The sequence below is a fragment of the Apis florea genome, unplaced genomic scaffold (assembly GCF_048593485.1).
Source record: "Apis florea isolate Af1SG1 unplaced genomic scaffold, ASM4859348v1 contig_37_pilon, whole genome shotgun sequence".
Classification (NCBI taxonomy): Eukaryota; Metazoa; Arthropoda; class Insecta; order Hymenoptera; family Apidae; genus Apis; species Apis florea.
The window spans coordinates 69,400-94,102 of record NW_028256861.1 but is presented as its reverse complement, the minus strand read 5'-3'; the positions used below and the strand labels follow the sequence as shown (position 1 = coordinate 94,102).

General features: G+C 38.7%; 1 long non-coding RNA gene across 7 annotated transcripts; it reads left to right on the top strand.

The window, feature by feature from the left end:
- Positions 1-11,440: 11,440 nt before the first annotated feature.
- LOC147656209 (uncharacterized) lies at positions 11,441-23,455 on the top strand. 7 transcript variants are annotated; one of them, XR_015294814.1, is made up of 9 exons: positions 11,441-11,904; positions 17,365-17,683; positions 17,795-17,885; positions 17,951-17,990; positions 18,060-18,584; positions 18,660-18,955; positions 19,045-19,486; positions 19,544-19,610; positions 20,869-23,455. It is a non-coding gene; the product is annotated as an uncharacterized LOC147656209 (long non-coding RNA). The 7 variants fall into 7 exon arrangements; XR_015294816.1 differs by having other exon boundaries at positions 18,660-18,943; positions 19,236-19,610; XR_015294815.1 differs by having other exon boundaries at positions 19,236-19,610.
- The last annotated feature ends 1,248 nt before the right edge of the window (positions 23,456-24,703 follow it).

Genomic DNA, 24,703 nt, shown 5'->3' with positions numbered 1-24,703 from the left:
ATAAAATTACAAATTCTTAATCCATTGGGTTGGCGTTCGCAGAGTAATTTCGTTTCGTCGCTTTTCACGAAACACACTTTTTCAATAGCGTACGCGTGCATCTCGATCGTTGGCTGGATGAACGTTCGACTAGCGACACTCGCGTGAAAAAACGAAATTACTTCCCGAACAATCCGATATTATCGTGCGAGAAATTGACAAATATCAATAGAGAAAAATTAATTTAGCGTCGTCGATGACGGTGACAACGTAACGTAATAAATCTTTCTTCGTTTTAGTTCGACGATCAGTAGTTCGGTAGTAGTAATCGTTCATTAAATTAACACGCATTCGCGTCATCGAAAGACATGCGCGATTCGCATAATTTCGACTCGAAGTGGAAGTCGGCTTGACCGACGTTGTTTGGAACTTTGTAAGGCGAGAGGTTAAGCTTCTTCGAGCGCTCTTGTTCGCGTATCGGACGAAAACCGTGGTTTCGAAAGTTTCTATCGAATCGAAAGAAGGGAGACGATCTGCAATTAGCTTTCCTTCCGCTCGCACGAGCAACACGGTAAATAACTTTGAGGAGGTGGGATCACGAGGAAGGAAGGGAGGGGAAGTGGGGGAATAAACGGAGGATCTACACGTGGATCGCACGGGGAGAGGTCGGGAGAGGTTGAATTTACGAGATAGCCGCCCTCCAACCCCCTCTTCTCACGGCCCTCCTACCCACCTTGCTCCGCCGGTTCTGTCCTCAACAGGTGGTCGTTTTGCTCAACTTCTGTACACCAATTTATAATTTAATTGATTTATGCCCGCGTTATATACGCAGCTTCTCGGTTTTCCTTAATCCCCGTTCGATGCCTCGAACGATTTTTAACTCTTCCCTTCCTTATCGACCGGGTGAAAAATGGAAATTTTTCCTTGCTGATAAACCAGCGTTTTATCCATTCACGAGTGGAACGGTTAGAATTGGACTTTCAAAGGAAAGTCGAGTAAGCGGGTCGAATCGATTTCCATAGCTCGACCTTGAGGGAAGGCTTGCGATTCGTGGCAAAGATGCAAAACGCGGCAAACCCTTTCTTTTGTCGTACGATGATCAGTTTTCGACGCGGTTCGCGCGACCTTGTCGCAAATATCGGGCGAAAGGGTTCGAAACTCATAAATCACGAAATCGACCAACTTCTTCTTCTTCTTCTTCTTCTTTGCTTCAACTTTCCAACATAATTTATCGTCGAAGCGGAACAAAGGATTAGACTCGAAATTTGTATTTAACCGTTACACGTATCGCTCGGTTAATTTACAACCCAGGAGGAGAGAATATTATAAAAGTGAATTGTTCGAAACACGAAGAAATACTTGCTTTCCCGGGCGACGAACAAGGGTGGAATACTTTTATCGACGTAACATCGGTGAATTAAAGCCGGCTTATCAAGAAATCAGATCAAATTGCCAAAGAAAACAAGCCCTTCTTCGATCCAACTTTAAAGTTGGATGAACCCGCTTACGTGCAGCCACGATTCCACCTCCTCCCCCTCTAAAAACTTTCCTCTATTTCACTCTATAATCGCTGCGTCTCGTCCCATCGATCCCGTTCTTATTCCAAATTTAAGCGAACGAAATTTTAAATTAGTTGCAGAAAATACTTGTATAAATTTCTATATCTACGCGTATCGTTCTCTTTCCACCACGATCCGCGACTCTAAAGAGCTTCAGAGCTTTTTAACTCGTCAAAAATTTATAATATAATTAAAATGCTTCTCGAACATTTTTATTCCTAGTTACGCCTATATCTCGCTATATAGCTCGACCAAAAAAAAAAATTGGAACAGATCCAAAATAATTGATTCGTTATACGACCAATGTTTCCACAATGTATCTAGCTCATAAAGGTTAGGTATGTAATATACATTATAATATTGCAATTATTTTTGAACGATAAACTATCCAACTAACTCCGACTATTAAATTTCCGCCCCTCTGTCACCGAAAAAAAATCTTCTCCATTTCTCGTAATAGGCTGATTAAAATTTCGAGCGAAGGTCTAAAATAAAATTAGTTTTAACGCTTTTTTTAAAAATTAACCCAAGCAAATAGACCAGCCTCCTCAACTTTCCCTTGGAACAGAGAGGCCTCGAACAAAAGCTCGGCCAGTCGAGGAGAGAGTTTCCCTCGAAAAACCCTTCGAGTTCTTTCCATTCGCGGGGGGGGGGGACTCTCTCTCTCTCTCTCTCTCTCTCTCTCTCTCTCTCTCTCTCTCTCTCTCTCTCTCTCCTAAGCGTTAACTCCTGGCGAGCAAAACTATTACAATTCCTGAAGCTCGCGCGTTTCCCTTCCCATCCTATCGGCACCCGTTCCACCTCCTCCTCCTCTTTCCTCCTCCTCCTCCTCCTCCTCCTCCTCCTCGTGGCCCTGCTGGCAACCCACGTCTCTCCGCGTTCTGGCATCGCGCCCGTCAAGGGAGATTTATAGCAACTCGAATTCCTCGACTACTAGTCGGCCGTGGAGCGAGCGAGCGAGCGAGCGATGGAGAGGAAGAGGAGAACAGTGAAAGGGAGAGCCGCGGTTCCGGAGAACCTGGAGGGCCCTCTCCGCAGCAGGGTGGTGATGGTGGTGGTGGTGGTGGAGGTGGTTGTAGGTGGCGTTCGCGTTGGGTTGTTGGCCTCGAGGGTTTGGGAGAGGAGAGGAGAGAGAGAGAGAGAGAGAGAGCGCTCGTCACTTTGACGCGAACTCGTATTCCATCGTCTAATACGTCCACGTCGATCCTGTGCACCGAGGGTTCCCCTCGTGACGATGACGTCACGAGGTGGCGGAGTATATTTCCGAATTCTCGATACGTCGGGGGCTGCAAACTTTTTCGAACGATGGTTTCCAGATTCTAGAGCCATCTTTAATGGATTCTTTAAAAAAAAAAAAAAAAAAAAAAAAAAAAAAGGAAAATTTCACGAATTTTCGAGAATTCAAAAAAGGAAAATTTCACTTGATCGAAAGAAAATTTCACGGTGATTCGAATATGTAGAATTTGCTTTAATCGACACGAGGAATATTTCGAAACGAAAAGCTTAACGTGAACCGAAACACGAGAGGGGAATTTTTAATCGAGGAAAAATGTTCATTTTGGAAACAAAAGAAAAATCTCACAATGGGCCACCTTTAATTTCATTTTTGAGACAAAGGCGAGGGAGGAAAAATAGCGTCTCTCTCTCGGATTGGAATAAAGGGAAGGGCAGCGCGCGAGACGAAGTAGATATCAATCACTTGGCCTGGTGACGGGTTGAGATTTGGCAGCAGCTTCGGAACGCGGCGCGAAAGAGGAGGAAGAAAAGGCGCCGTCCAACAACTGCGTCCATTCCGCCGTCATTTTTCTAAGAGGGGCCCTTACGTATCGATTCACCGAGTTATCGAGGTGTCAATGTGCCATTGTCATTGGTCTGGATCCCGTGTAGATGTCGCGTACGTCGGGCGATGATGAGCCCTGTCACGCCATCGCGCGACGCGTTTCTTGCTCCTGTTCCAGCAGGAGGCGAATTCTTGGCAGCCCGATTCGTTGGGAGAACTTGTCTCCGGATTAATCGATTTTCGTTTCTTATATATCTGACCGCGGTCTTTCATCGGGATACAGCATCGGTTGGCACGATTCGTTCGCGTTGCGAAACCGTGTCTCCCTTTTTTAAAATTCCGTGCTCGATTAGGGAGACCTTGCTCCTATTAAATTGGGACCAAGTTTCATTTTGTTGCTTGTTCACGCGTATCTAAATATATCGTACAATATCTAAGTTGACTGAGATTAAAGCATTGTTACGAATTTTAGTTGAACTTGGAGAAATTAAAAATCCTGAAAACGGTGAATTTTTGATTCGGTTTCGTCAAACGATTCCAGAATTAAAACACTTGATACCTTGGTGGATATAGTAGGTATGGATTATAATTATCTACGATAATTCTTTTCAAATTAAATTCGAATCTAACTTCGAATTCCCTGTTTTATTATTATTCGTATATCGTGCACGAGTATGCAATGGGCAATGTTGGATTCGTTGGAGAAAAAAGAAAAAAAATTGAGGTTAGAATGTTGTTAAATCGCGGTAAGGGCGATTCTAAGTTTGTTCCCGTGGAATTCGAGAGGAAAGGGCGTCGGATGCGGATTCAGTCAGCGTCAGTTTCAATGAGGAAGAAGGCATGCCTCTTCTCTGACCAGTGTCAGTTACATGTTCTAGAATACTGGCCCCATGGGATCGCGAAGGTAAGACTTCACCCGGCGAAACTGCTCGGTGTCAGGAAGATTGAAAACGTGATGTGACACGTGCTCGCGCGTTTAGGCCGACGAGCGTTGTTATGAGATTGCGTAACACGCTTGGACGAGAGAAAGAAACACGCCGCATGAAATGTTAAAAATATGGTTGACACGTGGAGGATGATAAAACCTCTTCTGTTTTGCGCCATGGTATTTCGAAAATAATTATTAAGTTCGCATTACGCACATATAATAGTTGTTAACTATTAATATCATTGAAAATTTTGTGAAGAAATATTTTAATATGAATTTACGACAGGAAGAAATTGAGAGAAGATTGAGAAAGATTTTTAAATGTTTCTTTGCCAAAATATGATAAATCGTTCAAAAATTCAATTTTTTTTCTGAAATATTCTGAAGAAATTCTTTGAATAATTTTCACTTTATGAAGAATTAAACAAAACATTTTGTAAACGTATAAACTTGAAAAATTCTGCCATCTATGAAAAAGGGAGTGTAACCTGTTTTGTAGGTGTACCATTGCTGATAATGGATCAAAGTTTCTTCGCGATCTACTATACCGAGCGATAGAGATTCTCAACGATTTTTAAAGCGAATTACAAGATGGTGCTTTGATCGTTATTACAGCCATCATGAATCAAATTATGTCAAGAATAAGTGGGGGTTGATGTTGACGAGAGGTGGGTCTTTCTGGTTAAGTCTACCATTGGAAGGGTGGAGTCCGCTATGCATGACCTACGACCATCTGGAAGTACCACATTGGCGTAGAAATATTAAAATTTATTTGATAAAAATTTATACGTGCCTAAAAATTAGTTTTCCTCGATTGAATTTAATATTTCTCAAATATTTAAAATCCTTTATGATTATATAAATTCCAGTACAGAATGTAAGTATATTTACTCGATAATTTTAACATTAATGTTAATATTTAATATTATAAAAAGATTTATAAAAACATGTACCTTCATATGCGAATATATAAAAGATAATTATTTCTTTATTATAGGTGATATTTTAATTATAAATGATAAGAGAGACCATTATAATTTTTAATCACAAAAAAATAAATATATATTTTTGAATCAACCAACTATGAGGAAACAGAGGAACTACTTTGAAATAAAACTATCGGTAAAAAACTGTTACGAGAATCTGTAGCTAGTGCCATCTTATGGTATTTTCTATCACAATTCCTGAAATATCGATCTCAAGGATATTTTCAGATTATTATTTGATTACCAAAATGACATAAAAAAAAAAATACTACGATTTATTAATTTGATAATTTTTTTTGCACATCGAATAACATTTTATTTCGTTTCATAAAAGTAGACATATTTAAAATAAATTTCAATTATCTTTTTATTCATATCGAAACAAATATACGTTAATTAATTTATTACAATGCTTTAATTACAATCAAAATTTTTTTTATTCATTTATTTGATGATTAGAATAGTTGATATAACGTCTTTCTAAGATAGAATCTCTGTTTGATTATCGTTTTATTTTAACTCGATAGATTAATTTATATTCCTACATATTCATTTATCTTTTCTTGTTATTATTCTTATTGTTCTTTTCAAAGACGAAAAAAATTTCAATATAGACTATGAAAAAAGAGTAAAATCTTATTTTTTGATCGCACACAATTAAAATTTGAAATTAAATATTATATAGTACTTCAATTTTCACACGGATTTGAAATAAATGTAGCCAATCAGAAAGCAGTTAATATCTAACCGCGAAATGAATCATTGCGCATCACGATGCGCATGGCGTTAGTCTACAGTCGAAAATCATAGTGACAGGTTGCGTTTTACCGGTTGAAGTGTATAATTACGTAAAATTTTCATTAATAAACTATCGTGTTAAGTTTAATTGTAGATTATTAAGTTTTATTTAATTATTACGTGTTTGTTTAATCATTATTGTATCAAAATTGAATGGTATTTAGACTTTTATCGTCTTTCTAAACTTTATTCGTTCGATTAGAATTTCGATGACTTCGAAAGCATATTAGTTTTCACACATGCCATGATAATTAAGAGATAATCCGAAGAATTCATCGAATAAGGTAAGATTTTATTTATTTTAATAAAAACAGTTAGTTATTATAAATTTCTTTTGTCTTTTTATTCGCTCGAAATTCACACATACATATTTCGTACGTATTCTCACATACATATTTCGTACGTATTCTCACGTATTTGTTTCGTAAATACATTTATTCATACGTTCAACTCGAATGTTATATCTGAATTTGTTTTCATTTTACGCCCAAAGCTAGAAGATTGTAAACATTTCTTATTAATCAGCTTTTCCAAGAATTGATGATTTGTGTTGTGCTACGCTCGACATGTTTCAAGCTGTCGAATTATCGAGTATTCCCCTCTCCTTTCCAGTTTATGTTTCGATCCATCGACATTCTGTTCTCAAAATTCGTGGCGATTGAACGCTTCGCTTCAGGTGCGTAATTTATTTAGTACGTAATAATTTATTTCCCAATTATTCTTTTATTTTTTATATTATTATTACTTCATTAGTACAAATTTATTCAATAATTTATTGAATATTATTAATAATTTTTTCAAGAATCATTTATTCTTTATTTTTTATTCGTTTTGACTATTAAAATTCTATTCTATTAGCTCGTATTATGAGCTTTTAAAGTAGAATTTTTAAGTAATTGCTTTTTTTTCTAGTACAATATCTTATAATTGTACATATGTTTTAATTTCTCTTCGTATTTTATATATTATCGTACATATCTTAAAGATTTGACTTTCTTTTATGCAGATTACTGAAATTACTTTAGGCGGAAAAAATTCTCAATATGGATGCCATGATGATATTTTACATTTTATGGAGAGAAGGTAAAATTTAAATTTCTTTACTGAAGAAAAACATTTATAAGTATGTATATACTTATTTTTGTGTTCTTTTTTTATTGAATTATTATAATAATATAATAATCGATTGAATAATTGATAGATAGATGAAAATAATAAAAGATTTAATAAAATGAACTATAATTTTCTGTATTTTTTATAAATTTTCTATTACTTGTAAAAATTTTAAAATATTTTTATCATTAATTTTAACAATGGATATTTAGAACATAATTCATTTGAAAATAACAATATCTTTATATAATAAATACTATATAGAAAGAAGAGAGAAAATGTAAAAATAAATTTTTTCTTTTCTCTTATATTTCCTCTTCCTCCTAATCCAATTTTGTTTCCAGATGATTGTGATCACGTGCAATGTGATCGATAGAGTCAGTGTTTGTTTCGTAATAGTATTTTTAATATCTTTCACAGCACAATAGTTTTGATTAAAAATTAAACGCGAAAGTAGAGTCAGTGTTTGTTCGCCAATTGTAATTTAAACGGTTGTATCAATAGTCTTTTATTTATTTTTTGAATATTCGTTTTCGATACAGAATAGAATCAGTGCATCAAGAGAATAAGGCGATCATCCATCGCGCAAAGAGGTAACTATCTTTCTATATATTTCAAATTTAATAATTTCATATTTCAATCTTGTCAAAGAATTATGTTTTAAATTATGTTTCTCCCTTTTTCATAGATTCTCTTATCGGATGATACAATATTCTTCTGAACTTCGGTAGCAGTTCTTCGCATCGAATGGTGAGTCGCATGCATTTTGGTTCCTCTGGTCACTCAATCATGTCGTAGGACGAAAGGTCCGAATCGACACGGGTGATTGGTTGTATACGTAGATTTTTGCACGAGCACAGTGACCGCGGATATTTTATAATATCTGTGAATAGTAACATTTATTTTCTCTGTGTTTTATTTATTAGTTCAGGATAGGGTCTTCTTGTGCGTCGCGCTTTCTATTTTTAAATAATGATTTATCAATGGTACATTAATAATAATAATAATAATAATTTGAATTGTATAATTTATATTACTTTGTGTATGATTATTGTGTGTGAATAATACGTGATAGATAGTATTCATGTAATATTTATTATATAATTATATGATAATTTATGTAATAACTTGAATTCAGTAGTGGAGAAGCCGGACGTCCTCCGACTTTGTTACAATATATAGATTATAAAAATATATTTATTATTTTTAATCTGATAAATCATTTTTAATTTTAATTCCATTTTCTTTCTTTTTTGCTTCTCAACAACATTTTAAACTTCAACTTCTCGTTCAACTTTTTCCATGTTATAATTTCATTATAACTTAACATACGTAGACAGTAAAGTTCAATTTTTTTTCCCGTAATAAAATGTGAAGTAAATGCGCAAGAAGACATTTCGCGACAGGTGGATCGCAGAATCAGAGTTTCAAACAATATTTTTGTCTCTTTAGAAACGTACTCTGATGAAGTAATCGCCTGACGAAGACATTTCTATTAATTATTCACATTACATTTCAACAAAATTTTAAATTCTTTCTTTAACAAAAATAAATTCCATTCCACAATTAATTTAACAATTTATTAAATTTGAAATTGAATAAGAATCTACACGCAAAAAGTCAAAAAATAGCCCGTTAGATAAAAAATACTAATACTTGCTTCTTAGCTCAGGATTTTCAGGTTTAACCTTTTCCATGCCCATTGCCAGCACCCCACTCACGTGCCCAGGTGCTGCTTGGGTGGGAGAAAGGCGGTGGGCGTGATGACCTTGGTTCATAAGCTAATGAAAATTTTTCACGCGACTGACGATGCGTTGGTGCGCATGCGACGTACTCTCCACACGTGTGTGCGTGCGATTAGGCTGTGGAGATGCGTCGTTTCGATTGTTATTATATTTCGCACGTACGAAAAATATCACGTTAAATAGCAGCATTATCGATAATGCCGTCAAATTTATAATATACGCGTAATACATATTCGTTCGCAATTATTCGCGATCAAAAATTTAGATTTCCGCATTTTTATCGCGAATCAACGCAATGGCCGTTATCCATCGTCAGTCGATTTCAGGTAAAACGGTACGTAAAGTTAGAGCGTGAGAGAAGCGTGCCAAGCTGGGGTGTCGGAGGCGTCCCGGGACGCTTTCCCCAGTGTAGGCTTATCGCGCCCGAGCGTTATGCGTGAGAATCGTGGAGAGAGTGTGTTGGTGTGCCTGTTTTTGCCATTTTTTTCAAATATAGGGCTAGGTAGGACAGGTAGCTTGCCTTCTGGTGCGAATGTTAATCGTAAGTAGGCAGGGCCGGGCAGGTTGTCGCAGTCTCTGGTCGGGTAGGCGCGTTTCTCGCGTGGCAACCTGTTTCAGGAAATGGGATTCGAAGAGTGGACGGTGAGGCTGTTGACACGAGTGGAGAATTCACCTCGTCTCTTGCTTTGCCTATCCATTCTTCGAATCGTCGCGCTCGCGAATTATTTGTCACGAAACGAACGTCGAGCTCGAGGTTCCGCGCTCTCCACTTTCGTTCGATTTTAGCCCTTTTTTTTTTTTCTTTTTTTCTTTTCCTACGGTTAGCGAATCTCGAGCCTAGTTTTTAAGTTTCAGCGGGCATCGCGCTCGAAGGAGGAAGACCGAAGAGGCCCGACAAACTGTCACGAAGAGGGTCGCAACGAATGGCCTCTCATCCTTTGGATTTTTTTTCAAAAGAGGTACAAAGAATGGGAGGTCATTGTTACTATTTTTGTCACTGTGCTCGTTTTAGCGCGTAGTAAATATTTTATCGTCCGACCGATTTGCATACCGGCCCATCATCACAGGAATCGCGATTTTTTTTATTAGTGTTGCGATTGATCAATGACGGGTTGAATTAGTGTAGTATTTTTATAATTTTTTATTTTTTACTTTTTCCAAATTGATTATAATAGTTTTTATTATTTATTAATTGATATAGTTTGTTATAAAACTACGTAATATTGCTACGTCGATAAAATAACGGCAAAATAGGAATCACGCGGGATAGTTTAAAAAAGTTGGATTATAGCATGCTAGATGGCGTAAGGAACACAATCGAGGTCGGTATGTTAAAATATACGATGGAAAGTTCCGTAAGATGTCACCACTCGCCTGTTCTTGGTCGGTGTAACAGGTTATGTATTTATATATTACAAACATTTCAACAATTTCATCAACAATTTATTCCACGTTTTATCAACTTGTAATTATTACCATTAATTTGTAGTTCGATACATCCAATCCCTGTATTACATATTGTTGGTAAAGTAATCTTTTTACAATTGACAGTATAATCGCAATAGTTAAAATATTTTTATTCTTGTTAACAAAAACTTTTATCGTAACGATATCGATATTGAGATAAGTGGAAAATTATCCTCCAGTGGACTGTACCCTAACAATTTGAATATCGCAAGTATCGTGAAAAAGAAAGAGTACGTTTATGAAAAAATTCCCATTCCCAAGAAAAATTGGACAATTTAATAAATGATTTCAGGATACAAGTTTTATGAATTGTTGGTTTAACATTCGAGTATCTCGTAACCACGATCAATGACTGGAATACTATTCGTGACTATGCATTCTCCGAAGGCTGTCTGTCCGAATACAAACCCAAGGTCATGGTCAGTATAACGAACGAGTTACTGCTACGAGGAATGCGGAATATAAATAGGATCGAGATACCGCAATCTAAGAGCGGTACGATCGATCGATAAATTTAAAATAAAATTTCATTTTTTTCAGAACCTATGAAAACGATATTTCTTCTTACAAATATGTAAAGAGCCTCGTAAAAAGTATATCATAACACACGCGCGTCTACTACTACCAATCGGCCTACCTCTCCGACCAAAATAATCGATAAGAGGTTCTCGAAACTGGTTGATGCATCGACCAACTTTTTGCCGAAAGAGAAACCTTATCGCTTACACGATAAGAATATCTCTTATCTACTATATATCACGTAAGTATCGTAATAACGAAAAAAAAAAAAAAAAAAAAAATCATTGAACGCAAAAAACTTCCAGTTTTATAATACGACCAATTGATATATAAAATTGACGATTCCATATTCAATTCTTATTACTATTCTTCCGATTGTTTTCCAGTTCCATTTTCCAACGTGGGTTTGAATCATCCGCACGATTCCCTCCAGAGGGCAGAAGTTACGCGGCCCAATATTATATTTCGGTGGAGACCCTACCGGAGAGCGGTGGAAATAACTGTCACCGAAGACAATTTATGTTAATGACTGTTCCTGGGTCCGAGGAGAGGCGCGAGGCCGGTCCAGTCTGCAGGTCTCCGTGGAGCTGGTCGGACATAGTCGCTCTCCGCCGTCGCTCTCTCCACGCCGGATTTTCCCCTCCCAAACGTCGAGGCAACCCCTCTTCGATTCCCCTCTTCGTTTCAACCCCGCAATGGCGACGCCCAGCGTCGATCCTGTTGTCCGCCACGCAAACTCGCGGAATCCACATCCCATGGCGCTTGTGCGTGACGACTCGTTTTACCGTCGGAAAATGCGCCGTGCCACCTTCGTGTCGAGATTCAGAATGTCGTTCGTGATATTAGTGATGAAGAATAATCGTCGAAGTGACTTGTACTTGAAATAGACTTTTCTTCGTCGAGAATATAAGTGCGTAAAGGGGGGAGGGGGAACGAAGTTTGGGGAGGGAAGAGAATGGTGTCCTTTGGCCACCGATCCTGAGAAATGGATTCCTTCGGATGGACGAGGAAGCGGATGAGTTTTTCGAGGGTAAATCAATTTTTTAAAATTTTTCGGTGATGGTGCGAAGTGCGAAGCGGTGATTTGAATTTTTATTTTACAGCATTGTATCTGTACGCACGATTGATTAGGCGTAAAATTGGATTAATCGAGATGTAGAGAAACGTGAGGATTATTACTATTGTGGGGAGGGTGGCTGTAGGTCGATGTTAATGCATGTGTTTTCGTCCCCGTAGAGCGCAGACTCGCGCCGGAATCCATTGTTACACGATTATTAAGTCGAGCCAAGTTTTCGAGCTTCGTTTCTCAACGAGTGAACGCACAGTGGCCATGATCCAATTTTTAATAATTTCTACGTTTCTTTGATCCAGATCTCGTTGGACGAGAATCTTTATTTCTCGTATCAAATTATTCAAATTGTTTTATTCCTGCCTCTCGAATTTATTCTCTCAACAACAAGATAATCAAAATTACGTTTTTACTTGTAGTCAGAGGCTCGATTCGAACGTTTCAAAACGCAAAATTCCAAATCTCTCCGATCATCGTCCGTTCTTGCAAACCAAATCAAAATTGTACAATGAGATTCTGGTCGAATCGTGGCGAAGGAAAGAGAAGAGGACGAGCTCGATCGAGATTCGTCATCGGATGAGGGGGGGACCCGTTCGGTCGTTACATTTCTGTTTTGGAATGGAGAAGACGGTGCTCAGTGGCGCCGACGGTGGTTTATTTCGCCAGTTTCGGCCAGCATCTCGGAATCTGGCGGGATCGATCTGCACACCTCGCTTCCTCTACCAGTCCACGAAAAGTGTTGAAATTGTACACCATAATATACTATATATACATGATATACTAAGTCGTCGAAGGAAACAGGCGAAACTGTCGAGTGTCTCGCTTATTGTTTTCACATATTTAGGTACACGATTGTGGATATTTTTGACTGTACACATTGTGGCGATCGATCGACCGTCCCTCGCGATTTCTTCTTCGTTTTCTCTCTGCGGTCTCAGGTAATCAGGCTCAATTTGCTTCTTCATCGGATATTCGTTATTTCATTATTGTTTCGTCTCGTCTCCTTTTTTTTTTTTTTTTTTTAGATTTGCATTGCAGAATTCTTGTGTAGTGTTTCTCGATTTTTTGATTCGATCCTTACTTTTGCTTTCGAAAAAAAATTTATGCCCAACTTTGTGATTTTATTTGACGACAATTTTTCGGTAGACGCGGGCAAACCGGCTATGAACTCCAATCAAGGACTCGACTCAACTCGGCCCACATTCCACGTCTAGACTACACCGATCCTTAAACTCGCCGCGTTCGATACTCCTTCTCCTCGATTCGATTTCTTGCGGAAAAAGTTTTCAACGGCTCTGCTTCTGCACTCTCGATTTCATGAATTAAAAGAAGACTCGATGCGGAGAAAGTGAGTGAAAATTTGTAAAAATTAGGAAGAATTGTGAATCTATAGCAATTTTCTAATTTCTATTAGAAAAGTTATTTCATATTCACGCAAGATTAAATTATCGAAATCTTTCGAAATCTCGATTCGATTAACTTAAATTTGATTCGATCGCGTTTACTTTTTAAAGTTGTATATCGAAACTAGCCTTCGCCTGTACAATTTTCAAAGTTTCATAAACTTATATAAATTATATAAAATACGAATGAAAAAATTTGAACGATTTCGAATCGATGCGGAATGGGATATCGAAATAACGGATCCAATTTTCGGTCGGCGATCGTGAATATGAAATACGAGGCAATAACCGTTTCGATATTTTAACATAACTGCACACGCGATATGTAGAACCACGGAATCGATACCAACACTTTCTTCCTTCACTGTTTTTCCCTTTTCTTTTTTTTCAATTTAATTTAAATTTAAGATTAATCGAATCGATGTAATTATTTAATCGATTTATAAATAACGTATTAATTATAACATAATTAGGCATTTATTCGAAATTGTACAACGAGTTGTCGATTCGAAATTCACTGTTTCAACCTTCATTCGTGAACGTATAGAATTTACTCGTTTTCATTCGTTCATTCGTCTCGGTGTAACACAAAAGAAGAGAGAAACAATAGAGATGTATTAATAGAGAGAAGGCTTGTAGGAGGAATTTTTGGATAGTATTCTATATATCTCAATTTTAGAAAATTATCTCAATCAAGTATATAAAATATATATATATATGTATAAATTATAAATTCAAAGAATAGTTCATTTAAAATGAATTTAATTTAATTTTTTTCGAAATTTTAAACCAATTTTTAAATAGCTTATACAATAATTATAAATTCAATTTACAAAATTAATGTTTTATTGAAAAAAAAAAACTTTCAAAGTTTCAATCGATATAACCGATTTGTTTAAAATTGATCATATTTTATTATTTAACGTTTATGATAGAATTTGTAGTTACCACTAATTTGTTTATTAGTATATATATAAAAAGTACATCTTCTCCATGATACTTGAAAAAAAAAGATTACGAAATCGGTGAAATTAGAAGATTAGGAAAGAAGAGGGAAATGATAATCGGGAAGTAAGAGTTTTATACAAGGACGTAAACATCACGAAAACGTAACGTTTTCCACGCAATTTCGCCACGGCCTGAAGAAATTAAAGCGTCGCCGCGATAAATTAACACGTTTCCGCGAGGGATGACGTCATGCGCCGCAATTCGAGCATGGGACCTCGAGCAACGAGGTCTTCGTTATAGTCTTTTATAGTCTCGCGGCCACATGGGCACAGCCCGATTCCCACCACCGATACACGCCTCGCAAAACCGTGTACGCTCTCCCTCCTCCCCCCTGCACGCGTCCTCCACACGGATGATGCATTTGAAAAAAGAAAAAGAGGGAAAAAGTTGTCGAATCTCGGATAAGAAGAAATACGAGTGTTCTCGACACGATCGATCGATCGATAAAATTGTGGAAAATAATTTCCCCGCGTAAAATTTTTTTCTTTTCCTTGGAGCGAAGCGGAGGAAAAAATTTCAAATTCCAAATTTGTTGTCATTTAACGATCTTTTTTAAAATTCTAATTCTAAATTTGTTTTTTTATAAGGATTTTTTAAAAATTCCAATTTTAAATTTGTTTTTTTTATAAGGATTCTCTTGTTTTTCTTTAATGATTTTTAAATAATTTTCTTCGGGATTTTCAAGATTTTTTTCCAAATTTCTTCTCCTTTAACGTTTTTTTTAAAATTTCAATTCCAAATTTGTTTTTCTTAAATGATTTTTTAAAAATTCCAATTTCATTTGTTTTCCTTTAATGATTTCGTAGAAGTTTCGAAAATTTTTTTCCAAATTTGTTTTCCTTTAATGATTTCGTTTAAAATTCCAATTCAAAATTTGTTTTCTTTTATTGATTTTGTGTGAATTTTTAGAAACAGGGAGAAAATTTTCTTCAGGATTTTCAAAATTTTCTTCCAAGTTTGTTAATAATAATTTTTTTTAAAATTCTAATTCTAAATTTGTTTTATTTTTTTAATGATTTTTTAAAAATTCCAATTCCAAGTTTGTTTTCCTTTAATGATTTCGTTTAAAATTCCAATTAAAAATTTGTTTTCTTTTATTGATTTTGTATGAATTTTTAGAAACAGAGAGAAAATTTTCTTCCAAGTTTGTTAATAATAATTTTTTTAAAAAATTTCTAATTCTAAATTTGTTTCTATTTTTTTTAATGATTTTTTAAAAATTCCAATTCCAAGTTTGTTTTCCTTCAATGATTTCGTTTAAAATTCCAATTCCAAATCTACTTCCTTCTAACGTTTCAGAAACGAGAATATTTTCTCCGAAATTTTTTAAGATTTTCTTCCAAATTTTCTTCTAACGATTTTGTAAAAGTTTCAGAAACGGAAAGAAAAAATTTTCGAGATCTTCTTCCAAATTTATTTCCTTCTAACGATCCCGTAGAAGTTTCGGATATAAGATTTTCTTCCTGATTTTCAAGATTTTCTTCCAAATTTTTCAAATTCCCCGGAAGATAATATTTTTGTCTAATATATTTTGCAAAAGTTGTAAAGTTATTAACAGGGGCCCTCAGGAAACTTTCTCGGAATTCTCGCGTCCGGTTTTACGAACGTTAGTTTTATTGCGGCAATATAGCGGAGGGATAGCAAACTATTGTTCGACTTTTTCCCTGGTCCTGGCCCAGGTATATCTATATATCTATATATATATATATAGACCTTTGCAGTTAATAGGCAGTGGAATAATGGCGGTCGATCGACCTTCGATTCGAGCCAAATCTCTTCTCCTTTCGAATTCTCCTCTTCAAATTTCACTTTTCACCCAACATTTTTTCACCATTTCACCATTCCAATTTTCAAAAATTTTCGACTCGCTCGGTTCGAAAAAAGAGGCTTAACTCGAATTAATTAATTAGAAGAGCGGAGATCGATAAATCGATCTCATCGATCAAATCCGTGTGCTCTTTCTTATTTATATTATAAGATTATGATTCAGATACACGTGTTGTTATAATAGGTACAAGATGTTTCACGTTGCGCTCCCGACCACTACCGTGGATTATTCTGTCCAGCCTCGTTACTTTTAATTATCATGAATAATGTATAATCTCGCGTCGCTCTGCCACTGCCAAGGATCTACGATCCGGTTCCTCTGTGCATATTTCTCTTCCCTTTCTTTGTTTTTTTTTTTTTTTTTTTTCCCCTCCCTCCTCCAGCACGAAACGTCACTGGCTTCTTCCTTTATCGCTTTTTCACGAATTAAAGAAGAAAGAAAGAAAGAAAGAAAGAAAGAAACAACGGAAGAGCATAAAACGACTCGATCCAAAGATTTTTAAATTTGTATTATCGTTAATTTATCGTGAGAGGAATAATTGGATTGCTCTTTTCTTTTAAATCGTACGGGGGGGGGGATGTTGTTAAGAATTAAAGATTACCCTTTTTTTTTTTTTTAACCGGCGAATAATTTCATAATTTTATTAATTCTTTCCACCGAAAGATCGTGATAACGCTTCGTTCAAATTTCATCCAATCGATAATTCCTCGTACGAAAAAGAAGAAAAAACCCCCCGTTTCCCCATCTCGTCTCTATTCCACGTACATCCAGCGGGGTAACAATCCCATAATCGTCCTGCGCTGCCATCTATCCCTCTCCCCTCCCTTCGTTCCCATAACTCAACCTTGGCAACTCTCCCCCCTCCTCCAAAGAGGAGAGAAAAAAGAAAGGGAGAGAGAGAGAGAGAGAGAGACTACAAGCAAAGCAATCAACGAGGGAAACTCGTCGTTTCCCCTCTCGAGGGTCCATAACATCCCCCTCCCCTTTATTTAAGGAAAATTCCAAAAACGTCGAGCAACGAAGGAAGGAAGGAAGGAAGGAAGGAAGGGACGAGGTGGATAGAGTGGTGGAAACTGGATGGTGTTCATTGTCGTGGAATAAAAGCTGCCAGGGAGTTCCCTTAGCTAGACTCTCTATCTCTATCTCTATCTCCCTCCGTCTAACGTGTGGATTTCATTTCAGCGGATCGCATAAAATGGTGCTGCCGCCTGTGACGACGATGCCCGTGGCCCGCTCGAGGGGAGCGGAAGACGGAGGGAGACGGTTGAGAGTTTGGCGAGTTACTCGGCGAACGAGGGGAGAAGGAAGGACGTGGAGAGAGAGAGAAAGAGATGGAGATGTGCCGGCTGGCGAGCAGATGGTTGCGCCGTTTATTGGTTTATTCGTCGGTTCAGCCATCGCGTCTCTCCGTCCAGCCAGCCGGTGTTCCTCTTCGCGAGTCATCTGGTTATCTAAGCCTTCGATTCCGGCTCGTTTCGATTCGCTTTCCTCGCAGTTTGTAGTGTGTTGATTGTTGTTGACGAAGAAGGATACAGATATTTTCTTCGCGAACGTAAAATGGAAAGGAAACACGGTTTTTAAAAAAATTTCACTTTATCGCTTTATTTTTCAGGCGGAGAGGTCTGGTCGACTGCTTATACGTATTCTTTGCATCTCGTCCACTCAGCGAATACAAACATCTTGCAACGCTGTTCGTTGGAAAGGTAAGTCAATCGAATGGCAAAGAGCAGGAAAGGAGAGGGAATAATGGAGGCAACTTTATTTTCAGGAGATCGAGGAGAGAAATATATTTCCCTTGGTTCGCAGAGGTAATCGACTTAATCGTTGAAATTCTCCAAACTATCCACCGAATACATTGGAAAATTCGAATTTTCCAGAATTCGCACGCGCATTGCGCAGTTTCTAAAGTTTTTTCTCGGCAATTAAGCGGAGGATGTATAGGAGGCGATAATAGGCAGCGATGGCGCGTGCCAGGGGGTGAATCGATATAGAGGGAGACACTGCTGCGGAGCTCTCCGCCTATCCGGCGCCTTCGCCTCGCTGCGAATACGCCCTCCGGCCGAATGGATCAAAATTCGTCCCGCCCCTTTTCGAGAAAATTCGAAACACCAATTTCCCCTCCGACACCAGCAATTCGACGGAGAGATAGTCGCGGAACGAAGGAGGAGAGCCGTGGTTATTGGTCCCCACGGAGGAGACGATGGCTTCCTCTAAGGGATCGATTCTCCTTACCGCCTTAATTCCGCTTAATCCCGACTCTGGCCAGGCTCTGAACAGGATTAAACGCTTTAAACATCCGAGTGGTTGTTCCGGTATCGATTTCGATTTTCCATAACAGGGAGACAAAATATTTGGACACGACAACCTTCTTCTGAATCCTTCTCCAAATCCAGGATTTCCAGGTAAAAATCCTATTTGCACCATGATAATCAGACTTTAAGCATTTAACACAACAGCCACTCTTCCTCCTGTTATAGACACTCTAATATTCTTGCTTCCCTCTTACAACAACGATAATAAAAAAAGAAAGGAAAAAGGGAGAAGTGACGAAGCTCCGTTGGAATGATTTTCAGGCGATGACCAAGTAACCTGGAAACGGAAGGTACATCGACACGCAATAAAAGGAGCTGTACCGCTAAGGAGGAGGAGGGGGGCACGAAGGAGAACACGACCTTGGAGCCGCATTCAGCTGTGTCATCCGCGAGCCGTTAACGCTCAGGTGGTTTCGAGAGAGCCCAGGGACGAGCATCAATCACTATCGGTAGTGCTGCAGGTGTAATATGATTATTGTCGCTAAGATAACCCGCCACGATACAACCCTGTAAAGTGTGCCAAGTGACATAACAGGATTTATCTTCGCAGGAGGATGACGACGACGACGACGACGACGACGACGACGCTTCTTTTCCTCTCTTCTCTTCTCTTGCAATTTTTTTTCTTCCTTTTGCGCTTCTTTTTTATCTCTCTTCCTTTACGTGGAATTTGTTTTTTTTTCCTTTTTTTCTTGAATTTAACTGTGAGAGAATAACGATGCAATTCGTTTCGTGGCGCAGAGTTTAGAAGCGCAGAAATAGATGCTTCCCTGTTGGAACAGTGACTCGGCACAACCTGTCTATTTTCTCTCCGAATGACTCCGCAACTTTGCCACTACGATCTGGGCTAGCGAGAGCGCCAATTTTAACTGTTCATTCCTTGGAGGAACTCTCTCCCCTGCGCGAGAGCAAGGATCGAATCGACGAATAAATAAAAGAAAGGAAGGAAGGAAACAGATCTGATCGAATCTGATTGAATAAACTCGAGACTCGTAAAAACTCAACGCGATATTCGAGCTTGGATAATTAATAATAATGAACATTTTTAGGTATGAAGTGAATCTGACCGTGAAACGGAGAAAGGTGGACGATCGCGCGTACTGGGCCAACGAGGAGGTAAAATAATGCGGCACGTATGCTTATTTGAGAAAGAAAAAGAAAAGAAAAGAGAGAGAGAGAGAGAGAGAGAGAGAGAGAGAGAGAGAGAGAGAGAGAGAGAAAATTTCGATATCAGGACTTGACTTTTTTTTTTCTCTCTCTCTATATATATATATATATATATATATATTTGCGTGAATAATTTATTTGTGCCCATACACATATATATATATATATGTATGTATGTATATATATATATATGCGAAGGCCCAGTTAATGCTCTACATCTACCCTGTAGATCCGAATTTGTTTGATAAGAGGCGACAAATTCGGTTCTAGAGAGGTTTGTGTGGTGCATACAGAGCTACAGAGGTCTCGAAACCAACGTCTCGTGCAATCAAACATCTTGGTATTTCGAGATCGAAAAATTATACATTTTCGAGTTTCGAAAATTTGGAGCCGCCATTTTCTTCCCCCCCCCTCTCCATAATTTTTCGATCCTCTTCGTATCCTGTCAACTCGACGTTCGTTCGTTCGTAGATGCGAGGATGGACGAAGAGAATGGACGTGAGAAACGAGTTCTTCTACATTTCTAAAAATCTCGACAATTTCCAATTTCGCAAAAACGAACGAGCACGGGTTCATTAACAAGCAAAAGAAGAGAACAGTATTTATTGCTGGCGAGCGTTTTTCACCCGTTTAGAAGAATTAATGATTGTTATTAACGCTTTCGACTTGTTGCTACGATCTTGTAACCACGCGTCTTGTAATACGCTGTAAGACAGAGAGAGAGAGAGAGAGAGAGAGAGAGAGAGAGAGAGAGAGAGAGAGAGAGAGCCCAATGTGCACATTCTTTCATTGTACGTGCCTTCTACTAGATGGTGTATCGCGCCATAGCGCAAAGAAAGAAAAAAATTGAACTCGACGAGAGATAGTAGAGAGGTGTTTGAATTTTCATACAGATAGATTATTTAGGCACAGAAAGGTTTAGGTTCGTATCGTTCGTAATTTTTACAAAGGAGGAAAAAAGCATCTCCGTTTCTCGCCCCCTAAACTGAAACTTTAACACTGCGACACTAGCGCCGCTCGACCATTAACTTGGCGTCTCGTTGGTTTCATTTCTTCCCTTACTTTTTTTTTTTTAACGTCCTTCGAATTGCATTACATCCATATACTTTCCTCCGCGACGAGATAAGAAAGATATCTACGATTTTTACTTTTAAAATCCTTGCTTACGATCGTACCCGTTCGTAACCGGCAATTCTTTATTTTCCAGGCGGGCGGCGAGGCGAGAGAAGGGGAAGAGAAAAGATGACGATGAAGAGTCGGCCCCCTCGTTTCATCTTTTTCAATTCTTCAGCTCCTTTTATTCATACACGCGGCGCGGTTTCCTTCTCGCAATCCTTCCCTTCCTCTGTAAACCTTAACCATTAATCTTTGATCGTGCTCACGCGTTAAAATGACACGTTGGCAACGTTAGTTACGCAACCTCTGGCAAAGTGCTAATGAAGTGCATACACGGCCGGTAATTACCGGCCTGTGTACCGGCTGGCCTGCCCACTTTTCACGCCGGTGATCGAACGAACGGTTGGGAAAAGATTGGGGGGGGGGGAGGGGGAGAAATACTCGATTTCGTAACGATTCAGGTGGAAAACGTTTCAGCGTTTCATGGCGGCGGCGCTTTTTTCTCTCTCTCTCTCTCTCTCTCTCTCTCTCTCTCCTTTCTTTTACACGCTCGATGCGCGGAATGCGAATCATGATGAAGGCTGAAAAAAGGCTTGTGTTGTTGAGATTATCGAATTTTTATTCGAATTCGAATCGAAAAATTGTTTTTCAATTGAGAGAAAAGTATAAATACTTTTAATACTTTTTTTTCGAACGATTGTTTGCGATTGTTTGAATTAGCAGGAGTTGGTTATTTTTATAAGATAATGTGCGACGTATTTAATTTCGAATTTCAGTCAAGGAGTAACGTAAGATTATTTATAAAAAAAAAAAAAAAAAAAAAATGTTGTCGATTCACAAATTCTCTCGTCGTAACTGCGAAAAAAAAAAAATCGATAAATCGTTTTTCTCATTATCGCGCGCCAATCTACGCGCAAATAGAGTAATCTATGTAAATAGGAAATTATTTAAATTAATTCTTATCGGATATTATTGTGTTCCATCGAGGCGGGCGATCGATTGCTCGAGTTTTTGAATACTTAATCTCGATACGAAATCGCGACGCGTTGCAGATTGATTGGGTGGATAAGGAAGGGAAAAAGGAGAAAGAAAAAAAAAAAAAAGAAACCGACCGAGTTGCGATTAAGAAAATGGAAAATCTGCAATTCAGAGCGAATCGAGCACGATCGTACGTGCGATATGTAATGGAAAACTGGGTGGGAAAAGCGATCGAAGCGCACTTCGGATCCTTTATGATTAACGAGGAAATTGTTTATGCGCCTCCTGCGTTTTTGTCCCGTTATCGACGTCCCCCCAACCGCATTATTCTTTTCCTTTCTTTCAACTAATTATATCATCTCCCCTTTAAACGACTGAAGTAGTCGATTAAAATTTTTCGGCCAGAATTCTAACCAAACTTTCCCTTCATCTTTTTCTTTTTTTTAGGATCCTAAAGATAAGATATCTCTTTCGACGAAACTCGATCTCCGCGAATGAAGATGGCGCGTGGGAGGAGGAGAGCGCATGCGTGCCTCGACTCGAGCAAAACTTCAAACCTTCATCTCCTAACCTAACTCTTTCGAACCTCTCGATTCGTTCAAATCGTTCTCAAAAAAAAAAAAAAAAAAAAATTCGCTTATTTTCCATAAGGAAAAAATAAAAAAAACCTCGAAACCACTTACCACAAAAATGGCAGTTCTGCTCGTTAACAACCGGCACGCGCATCAATTTCATCCTCGATTCCCTTCCATCAAGGAGAATTCGCACAGGTGGATCGTTAGTTAATACGCAAACATCATCAAAGTGTCCTTAGCGCCTCTCTCGACGTGGAAGACTTCTTCATCAGAGGTCGTTAACTCGCCTGTAAACACGGTGCCGCGATCAAAACGTCATCAGTTACGCGAAATTGGAGAAAAATGGCGGGCGAACGGTAAAAACCGCGGTTAACCGGACGTTGGACGTTCCTCCATCGTTGGCCGACGAGCGAACGTTCCGCGTCCTCGTTTCGATTATTATTAACCGTCGAGCCACCTGCGATTCCACACACGGGAACTCGATTCGTTCGAAGATCGAAGAGATTACGCTCAAGTTGGAGGTTGGGTTCAACCAAATAAATAAATAATGATTATATAGGACAGTTCATGGAAAGGGGGATTATTATTCCTAATTAATAACGAGGCTCGTCGAATTACGGATCGCGGGGAATTAAGTTGAGTTTCGATACATTATGGGAGGGGGAAAGGATGGAGGCGATTTGATCGGATGACGAACAACGAAATTCCTGGATAAGGACAACGCGCGAGTTGTGAAAGAGCGTGTAGAAATTGCTCCAATTACGGAACAGCTCGGCGCCGATTCGATCTTGCGCGCAAGAAATATTCCGACCGAGGTGGAAGCGCTCGACGAGATGACTGACACTTGAAGCGGCGTTATTTATATTAATTACGAACGAGCGTGGTAAATTGAATAACGTTGCATTTGTAATTCCGTTTGATATCTCCGCGTGAAAGAAGCGTGAAGTTATATTACTGTGTAACGTTGCTGTAACATAGTTTACACGTACCGTCGATCGAAAAGAGTGGAAAGAATTGAAATCGCGAATGTAATTGCCGCTCCGACTCTTATTACAATTGTAATCGTACCATGACCAATTAAAAACCCTTACGAATATATATATATATATATATATATAATACATATAAAGAAACTTTGTGAAACTTAATTTCGATCAGATTCTGCTGATCATTAAATTATTCCTCTCGAAAATATTTTTTCCGCTTCTATTTTTTTCAAGTTGGTACGAGAACTTACTTATTTACACGCAACTCCTTCTCCTCCTCGCTTCTACAAGAATTTGTCACGTCTCGCACAAATTGGAGAAAAAAAAAAAAAAAAAAAAAACGTCATCATACGTTGACACACGGAACAATTGCACAAACTTTTTCACCGAGAAACAAACTTTCGAGGCACAAAATTACGCGGGTGGATCCGAAGACGAAAAATCGCGTCTCGAACAACAACGATTCCGCACCGCGACATCCGGTGTGGAACGAAACCGGAAGGGGAGGCCTTCGATCGAGTTTCTCGAATGAAGACAAACGGCCCCGGCTCCGCTCCGGGACGCGCTCACCTACCAGTTTCCATGGATCTTGGCCGAGTCTCGCCTCTGAATCCACATCCGAGTGCGCGAGAAAACACGGCAAGATTAATGATACGCCTGACACGGAGGGGGGGGGGCGGAGGGGGAAGGGGGAGGGTGGCGAGTCTGGCGTCTCTCTGCGAGCAGCAACGGCGACGGCGGCGGAGGAGGAAACACCAACCGCAGGAATAGCTTTGCTACTTTTCACTTTGCCGCGCGTCCTTTGCCTCACCCAGAATTGCATAGCTTGTCAATCATCTCGCCCGGGCAAGCGACACCTTGCTCCCCCCCTCTCTTCAGCTTGTTTCTTGCGAAAGAACCTTATCCTCGCTGGAGGATATTGCCTCGAGTTGCCCGCCGAACACGATTTTGTTACTAGCTGCAGTCGTTGTTTTATTTATATCTTTCCACGCCGAGAAGAGCGGAATGCGGAATTCCCTATTTTCGCCCTCGTCAGTTTCGACAGTTTTTCAATTGGAACGTGGAAATTGGAATCGGAACGAAATTTTGTAAACCAGCCTTTCACCTCTTCAGCCTGGACACCTCTCTTTTATCTTTTCGGTAAGAAAAAAGTGAAATACGCCCCGAAAATACGCTCCTTTCGTTATCGCAACCGCATCGGGAATCGAACGAAATTTTTCTCAACCTTTTTTTTGCACTCGTACGTCGCCGTACGGGCGACACGATACGGCGTCTACCGTTGCACCACTCGTATGTCGCCGTAGTACAGTCGTCATCCTATATTTTATTGTTATTGTACGTATATTTACATCTACATAGTGAATATACGCGTAAACACAATTACATT